At 51.7% G+C, this 27624-nt stretch overlaps 1 protein-coding gene across 4 annotated transcripts in view; it reads right to left on the bottom strand.

The window, feature by feature from the left end:
- The window catches only part of MIS18BP1 (MIS18 binding protein 1), a 538190-nt gene that overhangs the window by 181583 nt on the left and 328983 nt on the right, over positions 1 to 27624 (bottom strand). The gene's annotated exons all lie outside the window — the stretch shown is intronic.

Here is a 27624-nt window from a genome sequence, read left to right on the forward strand (position 1 = left end):
GATGTTTTTTGGCCAATTGTGCTACTTTCACCACAGATAAGGATTATTTGTTTAAAAAATGTTCAATTTACAACAGAACACTCTTCTCTTTGCTGAATGCCTTTAATGCACAAGTTACTTACCTTCGGTAACAATATATCTGTAAGAAATAGTAGTTAGTATTAGATTTCTTCCCTTAGAATATCCCCAGGCGTCAGACTGGATCCAGAATTTTTTGCGTAGCAGTACCCATGCGCGTCGGTAGGCGTCGTCCCCCGCTACGCGCCCGTCCTCGGCGTCGTAGGTGCCGTGATGACGTCGGAGTACTTAGACGTCGCCCTCGCGCGCTGACGTCAGTTCTTATACACAGCTTTTCCGTGCCAGAAAACGCAGAGCCATGATAAAAACCAACACTGGTGCCATGAAACTAGGGCCCTGAAAGGGATGACCTTAACCCCAGATATCGGTTCGCAGAACGGGGAGGATGGGTGGGTCGGTAAGGAATCTAATACTAACTACTGTTTCTTACAGATATATCGTTACCAAAGGTAAGTAACTTGTGCATCTGAAATAAACAGGTTAGTATTAGATTCCATACCTTAGAATAGATACCCTAGCAATACCAACCTCGGTGGTGGGTCTGCGAACCAATAATCACACCAGAAAGTCCTGGAGAACGGAACGGCCGAAAAAGGCCATCTCTCCGGACTTGGCGCACATGTTTGTACTCGTGTAACGATATATCTGTAAGAGACATTAGTTAGTGATAGATTCCTTACCTTGGGGCGCTAGGTGGCGCTAGACCGGCATGGCCGCTCTGGTGTAGAGCTCTCGCCCTGCCGGGGATAAAATACAATCATAAACCCTATCCTTCCTTCTAATTGAATCCACAACCTCCACCGACGTCTCGGCGAGACCGAGCTGCTCCCTCGGTGAAACTCTTACGGCGAGCCCGCAGTCGGCGGGCGAAGTTACTGCGGGAGAAGGTGGCTGTGCTGGCGGTCCTGCCGAGCGGACCGGGGACCCACGTGAGACCGGTGCTGCACGGCCTGCTGGTAGGACTCTGCCCCCCCTCCCTGCCCCCCCTCCGTCGGCAGCTCCTGGCTTCTTTTTGCAACGTGGTAGGAGCCTGCAGACCCGGGACGACGCCCGCTGTTGCTCCAACAGTGGTGGGGGGCTAACTGTGTCGTTGCCTGGGGGCGGTGAACACCGAACTGCGTGTGGCGCCGCGGGCGCAGAGGCGAAAGCAGCCGTAACCATCGTCCTCCACACCCATGCACTGCCCGGGTCCCTGAGCTTCTCCTCGCTGTACCTGCCTGCGACTGTCTCGGACACCATCTCCCGACCAGCCCATTGTCTGCAGACAGCACGATCCCGCTCGGCCGCCTTCCCCAAATACATACCCTGTAGCTGCAATTTTGGAAACATCATATGAACGCACCCGCGGGAATAGCCTTAGCTGACAGCCCAGATCCCCTTGCTGTATTGGATCCGTGGGGCGCCGTGGGCTGGCCTGGTCTTGCCTTGCCACTATCATTTGGATCATGAGATAGGCTGCTCTGCACTCTCCCTGGATATCCTCCTGTGTGGAACACACTCGCAGGGTCGCTGGCACTGCCGGAGGGCGCGTCAACGGGGGGCTGTAAGTGGCGCTGGAACTGACCGCATTCATTGAAGGGGACGGTGTGAGAGGACCGTTCGGGGGCTCGCCCCCCCATCCCCTCTGTCCCCCCCACTTGCACGGAGTTTGGGACGGTACTGTGCCACCGCCGCCCAAAGGACCTAACTTGGGTGTACTCCTACCCACCACTTTCTCGAACTGGAACTGCGCAAACAGCTGGGTGGTGGTGCGCGGGCTTCCCTCTACCCTACTCCATCGCACCCCCGTGCTGCCCGATCAGCCGCAATGGGCAAAACGGTACCCAGACAGTCCAAACTACTGTTCGAGGGACGCAAGACAACGAGCGCCAACTCTAAAACCCAGAGTGACGATGATCCGCCCGAAACAGGGGAGGACAGCTGGAAAACCCTCCTTGTCGCCATGCAACAGAGCCTCACTTCAATTGATTCCAAAATTGACTCAATGAACCATAGACTAGATAATGTAGTGGCGAAATTGGATGGACATGAAACACGTCTTAAAGAAGCTGAACAAAGAGTCTCTGATCTAGAAGATGGCGCTACCTCTAATCAAAAGCAAGTGGCACAAATGGATAAACTATTGAGGGTCATAGCTGACAAGAACGAGGAGTTGGAGGCACGCTCCCGAAGAAACAACGTTCGTATGCTAGGCCTGGCGGAATCCACCAACACCGGACGATTGGAAGACTACATGGAACGCCTATTAAGTGATCTCTTCGGACGTGAGTCTTTCTCGGCGCAATTGGTTATTGAACGTGCCCATCGCTCCCTGGCGCCCAAGCCTCCTCCGGGAGCGTCACCGCGGCCGATCATCATGACATTTCTTAATTACCGCGAACGGGATACCCTGCTACGTCTGGCGAGAGAGAAAGGTGAGGTGCGCTTCGAAAATACAATTCTGTCATTTTATCCGGATTTCACCCAAGCGGTGCAAGATGCTCGGCGGAAATTCATCGCGGTGAAGAAACAGCTCCAAATACTCAGTATCTAGTACGCGATGCTCTACCCCGCAAAGCTACGGATTCACCAGAGTCCGCCAACACATTTCTTTGACACCCCAACAAGCTGAGGAATATCTAAAACGCGACAGAAGATCATCCTCGCATGAAGCGGCTGCCCGGCGCCGTTCGCGCTCCCATTCACCCTTGTCTGAACCTTCCTGAGTCGCTGTTTCCATGCAACATCAACCTTAATCTGGCGTCTCTCTCCTGATGACATGCAGGCGACCAACTGACTGGTGATGTATAACGTTCCTATTGACTTGAAGGATCTTATTGTTTCCCGGCCGCTCGCCTCCATCCCGCCATTCCGGCCCCTGTGATCCAGGAGGTTGTGGATGGGTGAAATAAGGAGCTGGAGTGACTCGGGCGGGAGCCCCCAGTGGCCCCCCCATCTGAGGGCATTACCCACTGAGAACTAATGATTGTTAATGTTTGGGACTGTTACGGCTGGGTGCTAATACTCAGCGTATTGTTTGGGGGGGGTGGTGCTTTTTCCTGGCGAGTTGGGGTTGCCAGTGTGGGAGCAGGGGGAGGGGGGAAGAACTGTGGTAATTGGTCCGAAGTATCAATGTTTCTATTCGCAAAACATGCTTTGTGGCACTTTTCTTTCAACTGCTTATTCATTTTGCCGTTTGCCACTACCCTGCCTATTATTTCACACTACCTACCCACATGTCCACTATGACCAGACCTGAAGCAAACCAGACCATTAGATTAGCTTCCTGGAATGTTAAGGGCCTCAATGACCCTAGGAAACGAAGGCAGATCTTGGGATATCTAGACAGGCATGGCATAAATGTGGCTCTTCTACAGGAAACACACCTGGCTCCTGGGCACGCTCCACAATTCGCATCCAGATTGGCCTCCAGCCGCACCTTCTCGCCTTATTCTAATTATGCCAGAGGTGTTGCAATTCTGGTAAAAAAGGGAGTGGCCTTTACGCCTACGGGGTTTGAAACTGATAAAGAGGGCAGGTTTTGTCTGGTGTGGGGGCGCCTGTGCTCGCATGACATTCTATTTGCTAACTTCTACGGCCCCAATGTGGATAACCCCTCCATTTTACTGACACTATGGAGCAAAATACAGACATTGGCAATCACACACATTATCCTGGGCGGAGGTTTTAATACGGCGCTGCAGCCTACGCTGGACAGATCTCGTCCACTCCCTTCACACTATACCAACACACGTACCACGCTCAACGATATAGTAGTCGATAATCACTTGACGGATGCATGGCGATACAGACACCCTGCTTTGCGAGAAGGCACACACTACTCTACCCAATATTCCACCTGGGCGCGCTTAGATTATGTTTTTGTCTCTGCGGGCCTAGCCCCCTGGCTGCGACACGCAACACACCTTGCCCGCACTTTTTCTGACCATTCCCCAGTCCTTTTGGAGATGCAACTTCCCCTGGATAGCTCTCCTTTTCTGTCATGGCGTCTCAATCCGGCACATCTTCGGGACCCTGCTTTTAAAGCCGAATTGGAACAGGACATCCGGGACTTTTTCTAGCGCAATATTTCGTCTGTTGAAAGCATTGTCACCGTTTGGGAGGCTTTCAAGGTAACAGTCAAAGGCTGGTGCATTGCTAAGGGAGGTGGTGTTTTACGGTCATTGCGCACGGACTTGCATAAACTAGAGGTAGAGTTGAGGGACTTGGAGAGGTCCATCGATCGCACCCCTACGGACCCAGATGCTCATATGCAAATGCGTAGTAAACTATCTGAGTACACGCAACTGGCTGAAGGGGAGAGCAAATTCTTAGGACGCCCGCATTTGGCACGTATATACGGGGAAGGGTACAGACCAGGCAGGGCCTTGGCGAACGCGGTTAAGCCCCCTAGATTCACTAACTATGTTACTGAAATACAAGATGACTGTGGCGGTACTTATAAGAATCTCCCTGACATACTTCGTACTTTCCGGGACCATTACCAGAAACTATATTCCTCGCACAGAACAGAACAGAACCCCTTGATCTCCCCACATACTTTGATGATGTCGCGCTGGCATGGTTGGGAAATGCGCAGCAGAAATTTCTCCACGCTGAATTAGAACTGGATGAAATTACCGAGGCTATTATGAGCATGCGCTCGGGAAAAGCCCCTGGCTCAGATGGCCTCCCCATCGATTTTTATAAACTCTTCGCCCTCATTTTGGCCCCCATACTTAAACAGGTGTACTATGCCGCTCTGGAAGAAGGTAGTCTGCCCCAAACCATGCGAGGCCCTTATCACTTCCCTGCTCAAACCAGGTAAGCCCCCCTCACATTGCGACTCCTATCGCCCATCATCACTTTTAAATTGCGACACCAAGATCCTTGCCAAAGTGTTATCTACGCGGCTCAACGTACTCATGAAGCGCCTGGTTCTTCCTGACCAAGCTGGGTTTGTGCCTAATCGTGCTACATCCCATAACCTCCGCACTCTTCACGCTGTGCTTCAAGACCTTAACCCTAAATGCGATGCCGTGGCGGTGTTCCTTGACGCCACCAAGGCGTTCGATTCCCTAGAATGGGATTACCTGCTTGGCACGTTACAACATATAGGGCTGCCCTTCAGTTTCCTGGACTGGGTGAGGTTGCTATATCATCAACCTACAGCTACTGTGCTCCTCAATGGGGCCAGGTCCACTCCGTTTACTGTCCAGAGAGGTACTCGCCAGGGATGCCCACTGTCCCCCATCCTCTTTGCTATAGCGATTGAACCCCTAGCCGCAACGCTCCGGCAAAAGCATAATCATCGCTCCCTCACTTATAGCTCCTGACCACTCCTTGTCTCGCTTTACGCAGACGACCTCACACTTTATATTGAAAAACCCTGTGAAAATTTAAATCCAATCCTGCGTGAAATAACAACATTTGGGGGGATTGCCGGAGTACAAATCAACTGGGCCAAATCTGCGTTTTTTCCGCTTACAGACAGCACACACTCATTCCAGCTGGACTACCCGTTAGTGTGGGAACAAGATGACCTGAAGTATCTCGGCATCCACATACATAGGGATAAGGGAGCACTGATGCGTGCCAACTATGGCACTACACTAGACAAAATAACGGACAACGTAACTAAGTGGCTACACCTCCACCTCTCCATGGCAGGCCGCATTGCCTTAATTAAGATGAATATTCTGCCCAAACGGTTATATCTCTTTGTAAATATCCCATATAACCCAGGCACTTTTTTCTTCCGCTCCCTCAGATCTCAGATCACGCGATTGAATTGGGGTGGGAAACAAGCGCGCCTCAGCCTCGACACCCTCATGCTTCCCTTTCACCTGGGCGGATTCGATGTGCCCAACTTTGAACGTTATTATGACTGTGCACAGGCACACTTCGCCGTCTACTGGTATCACCCACCACCCTACATGGCACACTTGGCAGTTGAGGACGGCTATATGGCCCCCTTAGTTCCAACTGGCTATATACACACCACGGTGAGCCAAAGAAGCCGGGACCCCTCCACTGTGGACTGTACAGTACAGGCCTGGAATCGACTTGTGTGGGCCTTTGATAGCCCATTTGTCTATTTACCCAATCTCCCTTTATTGAATGACCCGAGACTGCAAGTCATCTGCGAAGTCATCTGTCACAACCTGCTCCGGAAACTTAAAATCCGTTGCTGGGGAGACCTGTATGTGCAGGGTACCTTCCGCACGGCGGACCAATTTTTTGGGGTCATGTCCCCGTCCTGCATGGATACCTTCTTGTTTACTAGATTAAGCCAAAATGTCCGGGCCCTTACTCCTTCCTTCCCCACTGAACCAGACACGTTTGCTCCGCTTCACGCCATAGTTCAGCCGGACACCCCAAAACACGTAATATCCATGCTATACAAACATGTGCAGGCTGCACTCGGAACCACCCTCATAAGGGCTAGAGCGGAATGGGATAAAGATCTTGAGTCACCACTAACAGACGAACAATGGGAAAGCAGCTGTATTCAAACGCAGGCTATTACAATCAATAATAGATTACGAATTTTACACTATAAATTTCTTCATAGATTATATCACACACCTGCCAGGCTGAAAAGATTTCACTTGCGCAAAACAGACTTCTGCCTGCGCTGTGGTGCTGCTGGCGCTGATTTCATACACCTGGCTTGGTCCTGCCCCCGGATTGCCAGTTTTTGGGAACAAGTCTTTGTTGGCCTCACACAAATGCTAGGCGTAGCTCTTACCCCGTGCCGCTTCAAGCATTGTTGGGATTGACGCAATCCATGATTACCAAACACAAAAAATTCCTGGCCCTCAGTCTATTACTTGCTAAGCGATTAATAGGGTGCCGCTGGGGTAGAGGGCGTGCCCCCAAATTTAAGTGTTGGATTCGCTCCCTGTCTACCTGGCAAGAAAACTTACACGACTATGCGGAACTCCTACCCCCTAATTCCCAGCCAAAAGACATATGGGCTCCCTTCACGGCATATCTCCTCCAGCTGAGAGCAGGAGAGGACACTGACCAAGCTGTGGAGATCACGGACACTGCTACGTCACCTCAAGTACAGGATAGATAATGCCCTCCTTTACATGCATTCAGTAACTTCCCGACGACGTGTTATGATTTAACTGTATTGCCATTGCTGTGCCTGGGAGTGCGACTGGGAACGCCCATGGGGCCGCTATCTGGGAAGTCATTTGGACATGGTGCCCACTGTTATATCTTGCATGATTGCTCTGTTTAGATGGTTAGGGTTTAACAACAAAGGGGGACAAAATGAGGACAATATTTATAGGAGTCCAGTGTACGTGTCCTATGAACTAATAACCAAATAATGTACAAAGTTCCCCAGAAGGTAGTGATTATATGGCTGAGGAAGTCTCTCTCTCACTGAATGGATATTTGTAGGAGTGTCAGGGAATCAAAGTAATCCCTTATCGGAACTTAGTCGCTGGAGCAGGAGGCCAATGATGAGACAAAACAACCATCTGGTAGGATGACAACAGTCGTCCAGCTTTTTAGTTGTGTGAGGCATCCTAAGTTCCGATAAGGGATTACTTTGATTCCCTGACACTCCTACACATATCCATTCAGTGAGAGAGAGACTTCCTCAGCCATATAATCACTACCTTCTGCGTCGTGCAGCATACCGTCTCCCTGCTGTTGCTGCCGCCCCGGGAGGGGTTCCAATCATCACCAGTAAAGCCGCCACTGAGGGGACATTGTTGGCAGGATCGCGCCGCACGGGACTCTAGGGACCAGGAGCCCGTGCGTGCTTGCACCTGCAGGGAGGCCCGCCCACAGCTCACCGGGCGCATATAACTGCTCGCCGGACCCGCTGGCGCGGGTCCCGCGTCGTGCAGCATACCGTCTCCCTGCTGTTGCTGCCGTCCCGGGAGGGGTTCCAATCATCACCAGTAAAGCCGCCACTGAGGGGACATTGTTGGCAGGATCGCGCCGCACGGGACTCCAGGGACCAGGAGCCCGTGCGTGCTTGCACCTGCAGGGAGGCCCGCCCACAGCTCACCGGGCTATTTCCTCATATCCGGATAACGCAGCGCGGGACGCGCGCGGGTGGCGCCGGGCTAAGCCCGGGCAAAGGGCGGGCCCTCTGTGGCCCTCAGAGGCCTAAGGAGGACGGGACGGGCCATACCACTGGCATTTTCCTTCAAGAGGTACTGGGGTTTTTCTTCCTTTTTATACTATTGACTTACTGTGGCGACCCGCATTATATCATGTCATTGTGGGAGGAGCTGAACGCCCTGTGCGAAACCAAATACGTCCCGGTCATATCACCCACTATAAGTACGCTCACCAATGATGGTGTTATGGCCACCCTGCAGAACTCACCTCTTCACTTTAAATACCGATCCCCAGCAAACGTACTCCCGGGAGGGCCCAACACAAAATGGAAGTATGGGGATGACGTTGGTAAAGAGAAGCAAGCCATATTCCAAAACCCATGCCCCAGCCCCTCTCTACTCCACACCAATTTAACCACAGTATCGGGGGACATGGTGCGTGGAGAAGTAGAAAATGTTTCATCACCCCTCCAACCAACCTTATTGGCACAGCTTGAGAACCTACTAACATCTCTCATATCACCATTGGTGGCCAAAATAAACGACCTGGGAGACAGGTTATCTGATATGGAACTGACAATTAAAACGCATATTTTAAGCACCAAACTGGTACCATCAGACCCTCCTATTCCCCTCACTATCTCGGTAAAACCAAAGCATACACAAACTTCATCGTCTACAACAGGCTTCAACCTGCCCAAAATATATCCATTAATAAATCGTATTGAGGCTAAACCAGAACTCGAACCTGTTAGAATGCCTCGAATCAACCTACCCCCTGAAGCCGCCCCCTACGTGACTGTTGTCTCTGGGATTCTACCACTAAACCATGGAAACCACGAAACACGTCAAGACCTGCTTAATAAGGTCATGCCCTGGTTACAGACCAATAGACCTCTGCCTCCTGACTTAGATGGGGGGATTCTAAGCGTTAGGAGGGTGGGGTGGTTGGGTGCAATGCCAAAAGCCATCCCTGGGGACTTGGTGCTAATTAAATTCAAGCATAGGGAAATAGTCCCTTATTTACGATCATGCAAGCAGCAAGAGGGGGATGGCCCAATTCGCATTTGGGATTTATACGACTTTTATCCGAGCATCCCACCTATCCAGTCACCAAGAACGGCAGTGAAGAAGTATAATGTTTGGGGAGGGGGACTCTGTGCGCCTAATGCCCGTAGTTCTGTTTTGCAGCCCCTAACCGATCTGAACCCATGTTGAAATTCTGTACTTTCCGAGCACTATTCAGATATAACTGCTGACAGAGTCCTGCTTTGTGTCTTTTTTCGTTTTCATATTGATTAGCTGAACCATTTTATCAATTTAATCTTGTTTTTTTTTTATATAAGTGACATGTAATGTAACATGGATGTATTTTATTTGTGTTTCGCTGCTGCTTTTATGATTTTTAATCAAAAATCGAATAAAGCTAATTCTGATTCACTACCTTCTGGGGAACTTCGTACATTATTTGGTTATTAGTTCATAGGACACGTACACTGGACCCCTATAAATATTGTCCTCATTTTGTCCCCCTTTGTTGTTAAATTGAATTGCGTGGGTTGACCCCACGGGACTTCCAGGTTACCAACAGTGATACTTTCTCACTGCTTTGGCCCATTTTATAATCAAAAATACTCAGAAGACCAGACTCACAGCCTTGGCTTCTCTGGTTAGCATATATCCCTAACCCCGGCCACCCGTCACCAACATGGAAGACGTACCGGGCCTTAGTTTTGATGAGGATGCCATAGCCGAAGCCTTAAGGACAGCGCCACCCTTACTTAACAACCCAACTGCCTCTGCCTCTGGCACTTCCAATGATGAATGGTTGATGCTGACTGAGATGAAGAAAGAACTAATAAGGATTACCATACATGGCATAATGATGACAGAATACCTTAGGAGCAATATAGCCCCACAGGGACTAGTCGTGAACATCATTCCTAGGCTCTTCCTAGAAGACAAACAATTCAAAGTTGACTGGTGCCAGGTGTCATGGAAATGCACCAAAGATTTACTTTTCCTAATCACACAAACGGCGAAACGACTATCTGATGCCTTATTGGAAAAAATCTCGGCTTTAGAGGCCACAATGAAGAGTACTGTCAACAAGAACAACAAAGCCGCCTTCACCACCAAGTTAGCTGAAATTAATCAGGAAATGGCGGATCATCATGAATATCTCTTGAAACAAAAAACGACAAAACTTCAGAAAGATATTACAAAGTTTGAAAAGGAGAGAGTATATCCTTACCTAAGAGATGGTTTCAAAGGGAAAAAGACCAACTATTCCTCTGACGACAACTCGGACGATAACAATAGACGAGGCTCCACGAGTAGTGACTCAAGTGGAGGCTACCCCCCAAAAAACAACCGGTTCCCACAACGCCCTAACGGCAACAAGGCTACCAACAAGGTCTAATGTTTCATGGCCCACCACATATGACACCTCCATGGCAGTACCCCTTCTTCCCACAGGGCCCACTGCAATTTTACCCTTTGAACCCGCCACCTTTTCAAGGCAGAGGTTGGGGCAGAGGAAGAGGGCGAAAGCGAGGCAGACAGAAAGGGGTACAGTGGCAAGACCAGCCGACACCACAGACCACGATGGAAACCAGGAGTACCACCTCCAGGGGGAGAAGAGTCTAATTGTCAACCTTTCAAACAAAGTTTTGACTCCAACGGAGAAGAGCGTCTTGGAAAAGGGCCTCCGGTTTGTCCCGACCCCCACCCCAGACAGTTTCCAAGAGATGATCGAAATAAGACAACTTTTCAGAAAGATACGCTTACGGGCCTTCTTTGACGACAAACCCGAGCCGACGAGCCAAGACACCGGATTAAGGAAACCCTCAACCTTTACCCCCACGGATGGTATGGTCCCCCCTGAGGTTCTGACATTCGAGCGAGCGGTCCTTGCCAGCCTTAAGAAAAAACCTCACATCGACCAATTTCAAAACCTGACGAATGCGGAGAGACAAGCCTCTATCACTTTAGGCAATGATGACACCATTGTCATCAAACAAGCAGATAAGGGGGGTGCCACGGTCATCCAAAACTATGATGATTATGACCGAGAATGCAGACAACTGTCCCCCAACACCCACTACAGACCCCTCACTGTGGATCCAACGAAACGGCTGACGACTGCCATCATGAGTCTAGTGATCGAGGGTGAAACGAATGAATGGATCACTAAGAAGGAAGCAGACTTTCTCATTACAACGGAACCAGTCACACCCTACTTCTATACCCTCCCCAAAATTCATAAGGGTACCACTCCTGTTCCAGGGAGACCCATCGTCTCCGGAATAGGGTCTCTCCTGGAGCCATTGTCCCAATTTTGTGATGTGTTTCTACAACCACTGGTGAAGAAAATTCCATCCTATCTCCAGGACACCAGAGACGTCCTCCGCTTGATCAATGACGTGGACGGCAGAGAGGATGTTGACATCCTCTTGACCTTAGACGTGGAAGCCTTGTACATGAACATCCCGCAACAGGCAACCCTGGAGGCCGTTGAGTCCACTTTGAGGTTGGAAGAATGGTCTTCCTCGACCCAGATCTCCTTCATTATGGAACTGGCCAACATAGCTCTAATGGAGAATTTTTTCAAATATGAGTCACAGTTATACCACCAGATCCGCGGAACCTCGATGGGATCCACCTTTGCACCGAGCTTGGCCTGTATATACATGGCCACCTTCGAGAAATACTTCATCTACTCATCTGATCACAACCCGTTCCTCGAAAACCTCACCCTTTGGCGTCGCTATATCGACGATATTTTGGTTTTCTGGAAAGGCGACCGGTCCAGCTGTGATGCCTTCTGCACATGGATCAATCTCCAGGATCCATTTCTGAAATTCACGGGCACCATATCTGAACACTCTCTACCCTTCTTGGATCTGACTATCCAGCTGACTCCCACAGAAATCACTACCACCCTCTACAAAAAAGAGACCGACAGAAATAGCCTCCTTCTATATAACAGCCACCACACTAGGGCCTTGAGGGACAACCTGCCGTTCGGCCAATTTCTGAGGCTCCGCAGTAACTGCACCTTGGTAACGGACTACAAACAAGAAGCCACTACCTTGCAACATAAACTCCAGGACAGGGGTTACCCGACAAGACTACTGAAACAATCGGTGAAGAGAGCGCTCAATAATAACAGAGATTCTCTCCTGGAAACCCACACCAAGGAGACAGAGGATATCATCACCTGTGTTACCTCCTACACAAAAAACTCCACGTTCATAAAAAAAACAGTGAACTCTCACTGGGGTATCTTGAACTCGGCAGGTTTGGACATCCCCCGCTCCAGGTTTGCCTTTAAAAGAACAACCAATCTTAAAGACACTCTGATCCATACTCGACCAAAAAAGACGAGTACCCGTCCTCAGAACACTCTCTGGGACTTGCCCCCAGTTGTGGGCCACTTCCGATGTGGTACGTGTGTCGTATGTCCCCAGTCAACACAAGGTAAATCCATAGCACTGTCTGATACCTTCACTTGGCACTTCAACAAACACACGAACTGTAATAGCTGCAAGTGCATCTATATGCTGACCTGTCCATGTAGGTTAAATTACATCGGAATGACAATGCGTACTGTGAAATTGCGCATTATGGAACACAACAGCAACATCCGCTGTCTGAAGACACATACTCGTCTATACGAACATTGCAAGCAACAAGGCCACCATGCTGAGAGCATACAATGGACTGTTCTTGAATGCCATCCTTCAATCAACCAACAGGCCCTATACAGAATCGAACAGCGATGGGTGCATCGTCTACAAACAGACACACAGGGACTTAATGATTCCGTCCCCTGGAATATGCTAGCCAGATAAACTACAACTGTGTGGCCGCACTTACAGTATAAGATATACTATATCATCCCTTCGATGATTTACCAAACCAATACATTTCTTGAGCTAATCCTTATTACATTATACTGTTCCAAGATGGCGCCCGTGCAGGGATACTAATGTTTGCAACCCGCCCCTCTGGTCTGCCTATCCAAGATACTTTGGATTTTTGATCTGGGTATCTTGGCTCCACCGCCCAATAATAGGCTCCGGGTGGAATCTTGGACCCCAGATAATAGAGATCTATAGATCCTATGTTCACCCGATTAATTCCCGAGGGGTATTAAGCCCCCCATCATTATAGAAAGTTGGGCGCCTTAATTCACTTGAGTCCACCATGTCCTCGAATTAGATCCACACACACAATTTGAACACAATAATTCTCAAATCTTGCCGGTAAAACCCTAAAACCCTAACCGAGTGACACTATCCCCACTCGTTTCCACCGGCTTAGCCCCGTTCTAACATGGCGCATAACCAGGGCGCTAGCGAATTCCTTCGCCCTCGCCCGGGTCCCTCCCCCTGCTCGTCACACCGTTGAACCCGATTGGCCGCATCACCTAGCAACGAGCCATTGGCCACGCCCACCTACGGCGATCTCGGACTTCCGCATTTAAGGCAGACCGGCACCACTGCACACTGCCGGCTGTCCTGCGAACAGAATTTCGCCGAGGTGGGGGTAGGTGCCTACAAGCATTGGCCTCGAGTTCACAAGGTAAGGTGGGGAGACGTGTCTTGTGGGGCTGGACCGCGGTATTATCCGCACCTCGGATTTCCCGGCGAAGTTGTTTGGGGTCTCGTCCCCGGTTTCCCAGGGGTGCTTGGGGGCTACTCTTGCCTTGGGTTTTGCCGCGGTGGTGTTCTGCTGGGCGCCGTCGGGCAGGGGACTCGCACGGTGCCTCCCTGGGAGCATTTCCTGGATCTAGTTGCGGTCGACATTTCCTGCAGCAGGCTGGATGGGTGTGTACTCTGGGTGGCATACGGCGTTGCCGTCCAGGGCCCGATTGGTGCCCGCAGTATCACCACCCCCGCGGCTACCTTGCTCAGGTGGCGTGCCCCCCGGGCTTTCTCGGGGGCCGGGACTGAGCCCCACACGGTTTGTTGGCCAGCTCGTTCCACCACCACCACTTCTCTCTGTCCTGTAAACCGGGACAATTTAACCTTGTCCACCTTCTTTCTCTCTCCTTACTTATCACCCCTTTCATCCAGGTAATTACCTTGCAGCTCAAGCCCCACAAGGACAGTCTGTGGGGACCGTCTACCAGGGATTGAGGGTAAGATCCCAACATTCTAACAGCACACCCTTGGGTCCTCATCCCTCATCCCCCTCCCTCGTGGTCCTGATGACGTATATGGCCCCTCACTCAGTAATTAATTAACCAACCCCCTGCACTTGACATACGAATTAGTAGCAAGCAATGGGTTGCGTACATAATGTATAGTTAATTGTTTTAACCCCTTCGACGCTCATGACGAGCTGGGCTCGTCATGAGGTAGCCTCCTCGCACGCTCATGACGAGCCCAGCTCGTCATGAATAATGGGTTTTTAAAAATCTCAGCACTCGAGCAGAATTCCGCTAGCGCGCATGCGGTTAATTAAGCATGTCAATATATGGCACCCACTATGTCGCTCTCTCTCACCGTTCATTGATGTGACCCCACTGAGCTACGACACACGCTTGGGTCAAGGGTCTGTCCCTCTCTTTACATACAGAACTGACCTACATAGCTTATATGAGGCTGCGGAGAATGATTATCCTTTATTTCTCTCCTAGGGCGGGACTCCACGCAGGATACCATCCTGACTTGGTAAACTGACCGCGCAGGTTGTATATAACACACTTTTCAGCCCGGATGGGTTTGTTATGAGTTTATGAGCACGTTCAGGTCCTGAAGAATTGCCGATATGGCATGAAACATGTTGATCACACTATAGGTGAGGGTTGAATGAAGCCAAACTACCTTACTTTTGAGCTTCGGTACCCCTCCCTTCACCATTTTGACAAGGCAGTTAGCCACATGAATAAAGTTGTCTGAGTGGACTATACTTACCTTTTTTATTACCCCTTCACGCTCACTACTCCACCTTATAGGTCCCTCACACACACTCAACCAACGGCCAGGAACAAAAGAACTCCACTAAAGTGTAGCACCCCGTGCTACCCGTCAGGCATTGCAGCGCCAGCCTGTCGCTGGAGCAGGAGGCCAATGATGAGACAAAACAACCATCTGGTAGGATGACAACAGTCGTCCAGCTTTTTTTTTTTTTTTTTTTAGTTCGCAAGAGTTTTATTAACTTTTGACATTATTACAATCATTTCGCCTACAACCCGGAGGCCGGCTCCATTTCTATCCACAAGTTTACGTGATAATACACAGCTACTCAGCCGACAACCAACGGTCCGGCAGCAACGGCATCAGAGTAGTCCATACAGTAAAAAAATATCTATACCAAGTATCAGTGACTCTCACTTTTGTGTTTTATAAACCAACTTAAAACTTTTGATACAGTACAGTGGAATACACCCCATCGCTCTGTCTCGTACATATGACCTGTACACCTGTGTTCCCGCTCCCTCCTTCGTGTTTGAGTCGGGTGTAAGTACCGCCTTTCAGGGGACCGTCTCGTCAGTCAAGGTGCTAAGGAGACCCCCATGCCAACATTCATCCCCTTCATTCATCCGAGTCCTCCCCATCCGAGCTATCCACTTCATTTTCTGTTAGAGGATCACATATGTCTCCCCGGTATTTATTCCAGGGTGTCCAGACTGCATTCCATTTGCGGGGGTTAGCCCTCTTTTTATACACCGCCCTTTCAGTCACCATAATCGCATCCATGTTCCTGCACCATTGATCTAGCGTTGGTGTCCCCGCCACTCCCCATTTTTGTGCTATATCCCGCTTCGCCACCATGCAACACACCGTCGTTCATATCCTCCCCTGGCGTGTGATGTCAGTCGGGCCCCATATGTGTAATAAGGCCATACGGGGTTCTGGTACCAGTGTCGTGGCAAGCGTCTGCGAAATGGTACGTGCTATACGCCTCCAGTAGTCCGCAATTTTCGGGCACTCCCATAGTGTGTGTAGGAAGGTACCCTCCCCACCACATCCCCTCAGACAGTGCGGATTATCAGTCCTGTGCAGTTTATATAGGGTTGTCCTAGTGAAGTATATGCGGTGGAGGACCTTCAGTTGGACCAGACGGAACCTCGCCGAGACGCCCGCCTCTCTGGGGGAGGCCAGCGCCTCGTTCCATTCAGTTTCGTCCATTTCCCCCAACTCTCCCACCCATTTTTCTCGCAATTTGAGTAAGGGGTCTGGCAGGTTATGTAGTATTTTACGGTATGTGAGGGAGGTGGCGCTCGTGTGCATAAAATCTGTTAACAGTCTGTCTTCCAACGGCGAAGACTCCGGTATCGTAGTCCCCGCTGGAATTACTGTCATGAGTGCATGTCGAATTTGGATATAACGATATGTTTCGGTGGGGCCTAGTTGATAGGTCTGTTGCAGTTGTGTAAATGGGACCACACCACCCTCCACCCACATGTCTCCTACCGTTGATATTCCTATGGTATCCCATGCATCAAACCCTTTGGATTGTCTCAGACTGCCAAGCGCCCTGGTGTCCCACAAGGGTGTCATTCTCGTTATGACTCCCTTCCATTTAAGCTTTGCCTGTGCGCTGTGCCAGAGAGTCGCCGTGTGTTTTGTCGGCCCTAGGAGCTTATTTACCTTCCCTCTATGATATAGCGGTGCCAGCAAACCCGGCAATCCTAGTTGATATCTGTCTGCCATGTAAGCAGGTTCGTTCTGTGGGGCATGAAGCCACTGATTAACAACTTTCAATTGCGCCGCCCAGTAGTACAGTTGCAGGTGGGGCAGAGCTATCCCTCCATCGTACCAGCCTCTCGTGAGCTTAACATGCGCTATTCGGGGTGGGTGCTCATCCCACAGCAGGTTATTCACCGCCGCTGTCACCTGCCGGATATAACCTGCAGGCACTACGCTAGGGGAATTCTCTAACACATACAGGAAGCGAGGCAGCGCCAGCATTTTAAATAGCGCCGCTCTGCCTAACAACGTCAGGGGAAGGGTCTTCCAGTGTCTGACGTCTCCTCTCAATCTAGTCAATGGAGGCATCAAATTTTTCGCGTAGAAAACCGTGTTGTCACGCGTGACGTGTATACCCAGATATTTAAAGGAGGAGCCCGCTGTTAGTAAGGAGCAGTCAGCCGGTAGTGTGGGGGAGGGACCCCGCAGCACGTACATGACAGACTTGGTCCAGTTTATCCTATATCCCGACGTCCGCCCGTGTGTTTCACAAAGTGCCAGCAACGCAGGGATCCCGTCGTCAGGGTCCGTGAGGTATATTAACATATCGTCAGCGTATAGGGAAACCCTGTCTTCCCAGCCGTCTCCCCATACGATCCCCCGCAGCATCGTCGTGGCCCTAAGTGTCACCGCCAGCGGTTCAAGGGCTAACGCAAAGAGTAATGGCGAGAGCGGGCATCCCTGCCTCGTTCCCCTGCTCAAAGGTATCTCACGGGAGATATGGCCATTCGCCGTCACCCGTGCCACTGGATCGGTATAGAGCAGTCGCACCCAAGCTATATACTTGGGGCCAAAGCCCATATGTGCCAGCACCGCAAGAAGGTAGCCCCATTCCACCATATCGAATGCCATCCTAGCATCCAAGGAGAGAATGACCGTCGGTGCAGTCAACAGCGATGCACGGGCCACCGCACCATGGACTCGCCGGAGGTTCAGTGCCGTGCTTCTGTGTGGCATGAAGCCCGATTGGTCCGGGTGAATGAGCTGGGCGAGGTATGGCATCAACCTGGTGGCTAGGAGTTTTGCTAATATTTTAGCCTCTATATTGAGGAGTGAGATCGGGCGGTAGGAGCCACAGTCCTCTGACGGTTTACCGGGTTTCGGGATCGCCACAATGGTGGCTTGTCGTTGATCATGGGGCAACACCCCCTTGGCTAGACTGTCTTTGTACATAGCTAACAGATGCGGGCTTAGTGTATCCGACATTGCCTTGCACCATTCAATCGGGACACCGTTGGGGCCCATTGCTTTCCCTGAGTTTATCATGTGTATGGCTCCCTGGACTTCCTCCACCGTGAAGTCGGCTTCAAGGTCATCCACAGCATCTTGCGACAAGGTTGGTGTCGGCACATCTCGCAATGTTGCCTCCGCCATCTCCGTCGTGACCTCCTCCTCAGGGGTATAGACCTCCTGAAAGTGATCCGCCAGTAGTTCCACTATCACCGCTGGTCGCGTGTGCAGCTCACCATCCCTGTCTGCCAGTTGCAGTATACTCCTGGCTCCCGCCCCCTTCTTTTCCAGCCATGCCAGGAGCTTACTTGCCTTGTCCCCCACATCATATACAGTCTGCGTTGTAGCGGTTATGTGCTCCATGGCCCTCTTCTTCAGGTGGTCAGTGTGGAGCTGCTGACTCAACCGGAGGGAGTGTAGGGTGTCAGGTGACGGATCCTTCGTGTGTGCTGTGTGCGCCTCAGCCAGGCGGAGCTCCAAGTGTGCGGTTTCTAGGTCCTGTGTGCGTTTGTACCCACCGATAGTCGATATCGCTTGACCCCTGAGAACCGTTTTATATGCTTCCCAAAGGGTAGTGTGGGAGTCTACTGAGTCCATGTTTTCCGCAAAATAGTTATGGGTTACTTTTTTCAGTTCCTTTTTTATTGTTGGGACTGCTAGATATCCCGGTCGTAATTGATACATTCGTCTATACGCCCGTTCCGGACATGATAGCGTGAGAGTTAAGGGAGAATGGTCAGATATACCCCTAGGTTTGATTTGAATTTCATCTACGCTGAGACGACCCTCCCCCAAGGTGAAAAAGTAGTCAATGCGCGAAAGGCTGTTATGTGTCGCTGGCTGTTATGTGTCGCTGAGTAATATGTGTATTGTTGTTCACTGGGGTGCATAGTGCGCCACAAATCTACCAAACCCTGCGAGTCCACAAACTCTTTAAATCGGGAGGTGGCCGGGGCATACTGCCGCGTCGGAAATCTGTCCTGAGCGTTGTGCATTACCGCATTAGTCACCCCCCACGATCATGTCCCCCTCCGGGAGTTCCAGCAGGAACTGCCCCAATGCAGGAAGCGCTACGCTGTGTAGCGCCGGGGGGATGTAGACCGATACTATGGTTAGTGGTTTACCCTCCCATTGGCCCCAGGCTGCCGCAAATCTGCCTTGATCATCTGTTTTTGTGGAGGTGAGCAGGAACGGGGACGACCTACACAGCAGAATCCCCGTTCCCCTTGAGCCCGAGGTAAAGTCAGAATGCGCCACCATGTGGTATCCCTTCCTATTTAGTGCCTGACTAGCAGTGCCCACCAAGTGTGTCTCCTGTAATAGCACCAATGCCGGTGCCGCCCTCTTGATGCCCTGTATCACTAAGCCCCTCTTGATTTTGTCCCCCAGTCCTCTCACATTCCAAGTCATAAGATGCAGCGGAGCCACCTGTGTCAGCTGGTGGATGTCTACCCCTGCAGCGTCAGCCCGTGTGTCGTGCGCCATGGTGCAAATCGGGGTACAGCCAACCTGACCGTTATTACGCAACTCCCATATACATAGCGGGAAATGACAGTGTCCTTGCGCAAAGCTATCTCGCATTGTGTACCTTCATCCTGCGTTAAACATGTATCCACCCCCTGTATCGAGGTTATTACATTCTGAAATAACTGAACAATAAACAACACCATCTGTATTAAGGTGTAAACTGTGAAACTCATCCCTTCCTGAACACCCCCCCTCCCTGCCCTCATGCCAAACGGACCCAAAACTGCCCGCCACCCCAACCTAGCATAGTGCTTAGCCCCTAAATAGAACTTGATACTTGCTCGTTGAGGGGAGGAGTGCTCCACGACCCCTCATACTCTTTCCGTGGGGCCCCTCACCCGATATCCAGGGTCAGTCTCTCAGGCCGCATGTTTCATGTCCATCAAATTGTATTCACCGGGTGTTCATTGTTCAGGCGCCGAAGCATCGTTCAGTGTGTCCGACGCATCTGACCGTTCCCTGTCTGTGCGGTCTGGGGTCGACGAGCCCGCGCGGCCTCTCTCTGCCTGGTCACACTTTTTCCTGTGCCCTCGGCGGTGTTGGGCGGCCGGCCTCCACCCATCAAGCCATTCTCGCGCCACCTCAGGATTGTCAAAGAACCAAGTCTTGTTCTCCGCTACTATTCGCAGTTTGGCTGGAAAGATCATAGAATACTGAATTTCACAGGATCTCAGTTCTCTTTTAACATCCAGGAATGTCTTCCTTCGACGCGCGACCTCCGCGGTGTAATCCGGAAAGAAAGCAATCGTCGCATTCTGTATCTTGATCGGAGGGGATCTCCGTGCCGCCTGCAATACGGCATCCCTATCTCGGAAGTTGAACATGCGCGCCAGAATGGGTCTCGGAGGCGCTCCCAGTTGTGGCCTGCCCCCTGGTACTCTGTGCGCTCTCTCCACCGAGAAGAACGTTGATAGACCCTTGGGCTTCAGTTCGGTTTTGATCAGTTCTTCGACATAGAGGTCCATTGCTTCCGTGCCTTCCGATTCTGGAACACCCAAAATCCTTATGTTGTTGCGTCTTGACCGCCCTTCCTGGTCGTCCAGCTTGTCTCTCAGCGCTCTATTCTCTGCCTTGACACGTTCCATCGCTGTCTGCAACTCCGACACATCCTCCACTAGCGATTTAGTGACCACTTCCAGTGAGCCCACCTTTTCCGACATTTTATGAAGATCCGCTCTCAGTAATGTAACCTCTGTGGAGATGGATCCCACCGTGGTTTGCACCTGTTGCAAAGTGCGCATCACATCATCCAGCGTCGCCTTCGAGCCCCCGCTAGCTCCTTCTACCATTTGTTTGCCGGGCGGCCTGGTCTCAATTGGTGAGGACGCTCCCTTGTTGTACGCATACTTCTCGAGGCGGGTCTGCGTCGCATTCCCTCTGGTACCCTTCCCGGCCATTGCACTGGAGATTGCTGCGTATGTTTGTTGCGTCCGTTTCCGGTGCCGCAGTCTCAGTGAGTTTGCAGGTGTGCGCCACCTGGCTCAGCCTTGTGGCCAATGTTCCTTACAGGCTTCGGTGTCCGAGGGGGGGATAACGTGAGAAGCAATCTAGGACGTCACGTGTATGCACACTGGGTGGAGGAGTATCGTCACTGCACTGCCCCTCAGTGTCCGGTGTGTTGCGCCCTCCCAAGCAGGGGCCTGCGCCGTCCGGCTGGTGCTTTGGTACCGCTAGTGTCCCCAGCTATCGCCTGTTGGGCGCCCACCGCGCCTGGCTCACAGCTCCCACTCCTCTGGCACTCCCTTGCGCAGTTTCTTCACGCGGGGTGGGCAGCTCCGCCCTGATTGTCCCGCGACCCACCGGGACCCAGCCGCCACTCTCGCCCCTCTCGACTGAAGTGTCGGTGAAAGTCTGCCAAGTGGTCTTATGGGGAGGGGGGGGGGGGCCTCGCACCCCAGCCGTGTGCCCTCGCGCCCCCTGCCCGGTCTCCCCACTAGGGAGCGTCCTCACTCACCGGGTGCCTCAGGACTCAGGCCCGGAGCCTACGTCAGTCCGGCAGTCGCACCCTGACTCGCGCTGCTCTCCAACAAACTGTGTCGGACCCAAGGGGGGGTCAGGCGCGTCCGGCGGCAGAGTCTCTGCGGTGGTCTGGCCGTCCCTTTCGGCTGTTCTCGACCGGTGCTCCTCCGGTGCCCCTCGAGCGGGCGCTTCCGGTCCGGCCAGTCCCCACTCCACGCACTTCCGGGTGGGTTGGCTCAACACTCGCTGTCCCGGCTTCAAAACGCCGCTCAGGTCGCCAGTGTCCAGTCGATCACCCGGTGTCCAATCTTCACCGGAGGCGCAGCCTTCGAGTCCGCCCGGTCTCGGGCTTCAGGCGCCCCCCAAAAGAGATAAATGTTGCGTCGGATGGAAGGTCGGATAATCGGAGAGGCCGCTCAGTTCACGGAGCTAATCCTCTAAGCCGCCGCCATGCTGGGCTGCAAGCCACGCCGTCGTCCAGCTTTTTAGTTGTGTGAGGCATCCTAAGTTCCGATAAGGGATTACTTTGATTCCCTGACACTCCTACACATATCCATTCAGTGAGAGAGAGACTTCCTCAGCCATATAATCACTACCTTCAGGGGAACTTTGTACATTATTTGGTTATTAGATGGTTAGGGTCCCTTTCTTTTCAACTGAAGCATCAGGACTCATCTACAATGCTCCAGGACTACTTCGGACTTTCGATTGCTGTATTGGATTGCTATGTTGGGGAGGAGTGTGGCTCAATGGTTAGAGCGGCAGACCCTGATGCAGAGTTCTGGCCAGAGTCCAGGGTTCGATTCCCGCCTCGGCGGGGTCTCGGGCTCAATTTCCTCAGACCTGTTAATTCTCGCCTCGGTGCCTATTCTAATCACGGGCCCCACGCTGCAACTCTAGGCAATAGCTTGCTTAGCCTCCACACCGGCCCCAACAGCGCTAAGGATGCCTGGCTTCACCCTGGGGGTGCCCAGGAGTGGACACTTCACAGGGAAAGCCAGGAGGGGTTCCACAGCGGTATGAGTATCAGCGCCAGGAAGCCGCATAGGCGACACCGCAAGGTGACCGTCTGGTGGCAGTGCGCTCTATAAGTACCATGACATTTACAGGGGAGGTGGGAGGGCGGGTGGAGTTACTCATGAGATGTTCCTTTGTTTATTTGATCATTGCTCAGTACTGCTCTGCATGGGAAGATGCCACTATTCTGTAACATAATATAACGTATACCAACTTGACTTTATTGCATTGATGTACCATGCCAACATGCTCAATAAAGATTTTTGAAACTTTAAAAAAAAAAGAAAAGAAAAAAAAAGTAGATTCCTTACCTTAGAATATCCCCAGGCGTCAGACTGGATCCGGAAAATTTTGCGTAGCAGTACCCCTGCGCGCCGGCAGGCGGCTCCGCGGCCGTCGTCGTTAGCGCCGGAATGACATCGTCGGAGTACTTAGATGCCGCCCATGCGCGCTGACGTCCGTTCTGATACACAGGTTTTCCGCGCCAGATACGCAGAGTCATGATAGAACCAACACTGGTGCCATGAAACTAGGGCCCTGAAAGGGGATGACCTTAACCCTAGATATCGGTTCGCAGAACGGGGAGGATGGGTGAGTCGGTAAGGAATCTATCACTAACTAATGTCTCTTACAGATATATCGTTACACAAGTAGTAACTTGTGCATCTGAAAGAGACAGGTGAGTGATAGATCCCTTACCTTAGAATAGATACCCCAGCAATACCAACCCCGGTGGTGGGTCTGCGAACCAATAACCACACCAAAAAGTCCTGGAGGACGGAACGGCCAAAGAAGCCATCCCTCCGGACTTGGCTGTCCAGGCAATAGTGTCTTGCAAACGTGTGCAGCGAGGCCCACGTAGCTGCCTGGCAAATGTCCTGCAAGGGCACTCCTCGGCCCAGGGCAGTGGTAGTCGCCGTGGCCCGTGTGGAATGAGCCCTTAGTGCAACAGGTGGCTCCTTCTTAGCCAAGGAGTAACACGCCTGGATACACAAGCTGATCCACCGTGAGATGGTCCGCTTGTGCACCGCCTTTCCCTTCTTAGCGCCCACGTAACCAACAAAGAGTTGGTCATCCACCCGGAACTGGCGTGTGCGATCCAGATAGTAAGAGAGCGCATGTTTTGGGTCCAGACGGTGGAGCCTCTCTTCCTCTTTCGAGGGATGCGGAGGCAGAAAGAAGGTGGGCAAGGTAATGGACTGCCCGATGTGGAAGGCTGTGACAACCTTGGGCAGGAAAGAGGGTCTCGTCCGCAACACAACCTTGTCTGGATGGACAGAGAGGAAAGGAGGAACAGAAGAAAGAGCCTGGAGCTCACTCACTCTCCTGGCAGAGGTGATGGCAACCAGGAAAGCAGTCTTCAAAGTAAGAAGACGGAGAGGACAATTATGGAGCGGCTCAAAGGGAGCACACATCAGGTAAGTAAGTACAAGATTCAAGTCCCATCACGAAAGGAACAGGAGGAAACATGTGTGTGATGCCCTTCAAAAACCTATTTACAATTGGGGACTTGAACAAGGAAGGCTGATCAGGTAGCCTTAAGAAGGCGGAAAGGGCAGAAAGGTACCCCTTGATAGTGCCCAGAGCAGAGCCCTGTTGGGCAAGAGAAAGAAGGAAGAGGAGAACCTCAGAAAGGGGTGCAGAGAGTGGATCCATAGCCTTTGCTGTGCACCATGCCACAAATCTGTTCCACCTGCAGGCGTATACCGACTTTGTGGAAGGACGCCTGGCTGCCAGAATGACATTACAGACTTCGGGAGGAAAGTCAAATGGCCTCAACTGTCGCCGCTCAATCTCCAAGCTTGTAGGTGGAGACTGGACAGGTTCGGGTGGAGGACCGTCCCCTGCTGCTGCGACAGAAGGTCCTCCCAAAGAGGCAGACGAATCGGGGGATCGACTGACATGCTGAGTAGCTCGGGATACCAGTATCTTCGTGCCCAGTCCGGAGCCACAAGGATAACCTGGGCCCAGTCGCGCCTGATCTTCTTCAGCACTCTGGGCAGAAGTGGTATAGGCGGAAAGGCGTACAATAGACCGCAACTTCACTTGCGACGAAAAGCGTCTCCGAGCGAGTGCCGCCTTGGAAACTCCAACGCGAAGAACTGACGACATTGCGCGTTCTCTTCTGTGGCGAATAGATCTAACCAAGGCTCTCCCCACTGCTGAAAGAGACCTTGCGCCACGACCGAGTTCAGATGCCATTCGTGATCCATCATGCACCGACGGCTGAGTTTGTCCGCCCTGGCGTTCAGAGAACCTGCCAGGTGTTGAACCACCAGGGTCACGCCCTGATGTTCCAGCCACTGCCAGAGGCGCAGAGCCTTCTGGCATAGGGTCCACAACCCTACCCCGCCCGGTTTGTTGCAGTACCACATGGCGGTGGTGTTGTCCGTGAACACCTGCACTACACTCCCCCAGACAGAGGGGAGGAATGCCTTCAGTGCAAGTCGGATCGCCCGCAGCTCCAGAAAGTTGATGTGGAGCCGGGACTCCGCCGGAGACCAGAGGCCTCTGATCTCCGCCTCTCCCATGTGGCCCCCGAGCCCAGGAGGGACGCGTCCTTCACAAACACGTGCTCCGGGTGGGGTAGGGAGAGGGATCTGCCACTGACCCAATCGCGGTCCGTGAGCCACCACTGCAACTGTCATGCAGTGCCCTCAGAGATCAAGACATGATCGGACAAGTTGCCCTGATGCTGGGCCCACTGAAACTTCAGGTCCCACTGCAGAGCCCGCATCAGCCACCGGGCGTGGTGCACCAGAACGATGCAGGAGGCCATCAGCCCCAGAAGCCGCAGCGTCAACCTGACCGAGACTCAGGATAAAGGCTGAAAGATCAGAATCAGAGCCTGAATATCCCGAACCCGCTGTTCGAGAGGATAAACCCGAAACTGCGCCGAGTCCAGAACCGCTCCGATGAAGAGGAGCTTCTGAGAAGGACACAGGTGCGACTTCGGCACGTTGATGGAGAACTCCAGCAAGTGCAGGAGGTCGGCCGTAGTCTGGAGGTGGCTGACGACTGTCTGGGGCGAGCCTGCCTTCAACAATCAGTCGTCGAGGTAGGGGAAGACTTGTGGAAAAGTAAATTCTGCCATGTTCTGTGTCCCTACGCGTCCTCCATCATATGTTATCTGTGCATGATTAATATGCATATGTATTCCCCATGTTCGATTAATGATGCACTTACAGTTGTGTCCATCTCTAGTATGCCAGTTTCCAGTTCTCGTGAATACTACGAATATCAGGCCTATGTAAAGTTACGTGGCCACGTTTCCCAGTGTGCACGTTATTTCATTGTAAAGTTCCCGTTTCTAGGCCTCAAAAAGGGCCTGGACACCAGATTCAGCTTCTGTCTCCTGAGCTTCGCTGAGGAGCGATACAGCCCCCACCTGTATCCCTGACCCTTCACTCACTTCCTGCCTCGCAGTGCCTGGCCCAGCCTGGCTCTGCCTCTGAGTCTGCCAAGAGTATGTTATGATTCTAGTTATCAGTCCAGTCCTCCTTCTCTGCATTCCTAAGCTACTGAACCGCATCAATAGTTTCCGTCATTGTCTAGCCTCTACGTCTCCATGTTAGAGAAATACTGTATTACTGATCATTTAATATTCTTCATCACGCACTACATGTAGAATAATGCATGCACCAGTCTTAGAATCAAGTTAGCCTTTCCCCTCCTGACTTCTAGTTTATATCAACATGTTCTCTAAACATCAGATACTAGATACTGTTTAGGTACATGTCGCCCTGACTCTCCAGACTTCAGTCTCTGCTCCTAGCTCAGAGTTCGTAGCCCCCAGCTTCTCCTAGTGACACGTCATTGCCAGTTTGCGCGCACCATCAGGTTAGAGGTCCCGGCTCCTTAGGTAGCCCCCTCCATGTTTCCGCCCTATTCATGACATATTCTGTTACGTTTGCATCACATGTCTATGTATACGCCCTGTTACACCTACTTTCACCCTTATCTTTCGCGACTGCTACGCGTCACACCCTTTGCTTCACCCACTGCTCCGCCTATCATATGTACTGTAATGCAACTGTTTTTCTATATATGCCTGTGTATTGTTATTAAATGTTACGCCAGTCCTTTCCCCAGAGCGCGCTCATCCCAGATCCAGCCCCGGCAGCTGCCGGGCCCTGCCATCCTATTCCTATGCAGGTTGTCCTGTTCCTGTCCTTTATGCTGTAATAAACCTGCAAACTCCTACTACCTCGAATCTTGACTCTTATTTATTGAGCTATCTGTTATTGCTATGCCTAGACAAAAATAGATCCGGTATTATTTATTTATATACCACATAATGGCGCCCGAATAGGGACTTGCCCTTTCCCCACGCGCCGGTGAAGCCACGCCGGCCCCCTGACCCTCTGCAGCCGTGACGGAACCATACCGTGCACGTGCAGATATTTCTGCTTCAAGTATCCCTCAGGCCCACGGAGGAGACGGAGGTGGCGGTCCAGCATCCAGACGAGGCGGTGGAGGAACGCGGCGAGTCCCGACCAGAGCCCAAGCCGAGAGTCCAAGGTCCGAGGTATCCGGAGGCCCACCCGTAACAGAAGTCTGAAGTTCGTCCGTCCGGCGTCGAAGCAGTCCAGTCCAGTCCGAGGCCTTCCGTTCTTGCTGCCCGGTGAGTACCGTTGCTGGGGTAGTATCTAGACAGGGTCAATCTAATTGACTCTGGTCCGTGGGTTGGTGGTACACAGACCCACAAAACGAAGTGTCCACTTCGGTGGATGCGGGTCCTGACGTGTCTCTTTATGAGACCGGTAAGTTTCGTACTGTTTCAGCAGTGCATCTAGTTTCTGTTCTAGTCAGTTCTGTTCTCGAGAAAATTCATGTATCCTGTGTTCCGTATTCCAGGTAGTATTCTGTTCGAACTGTTATTTTAAATGTTCTTCATGTACTTTAATGTCGTGGTATGAGTGTGAAGTAACTATCGTGTTTATTGTGTATTGTATTGTGTCCAGATTATAGTTCAGTCATGCCGCTCTTTTCAAAACTGCGTCAGTTAAAAACCAGAAAAGGTCTGCTAGAAGCAGCAG

Source organism: Lissotriton helveticus, chromosome 9, assembly GCF_964261635.1.
Source record: "Lissotriton helveticus chromosome 9, aLisHel1.1, whole genome shotgun sequence".
Taxonomy (NCBI): Eukaryota; Metazoa; Chordata; class Amphibia; order Caudata; family Salamandridae; genus Lissotriton; species Lissotriton helveticus.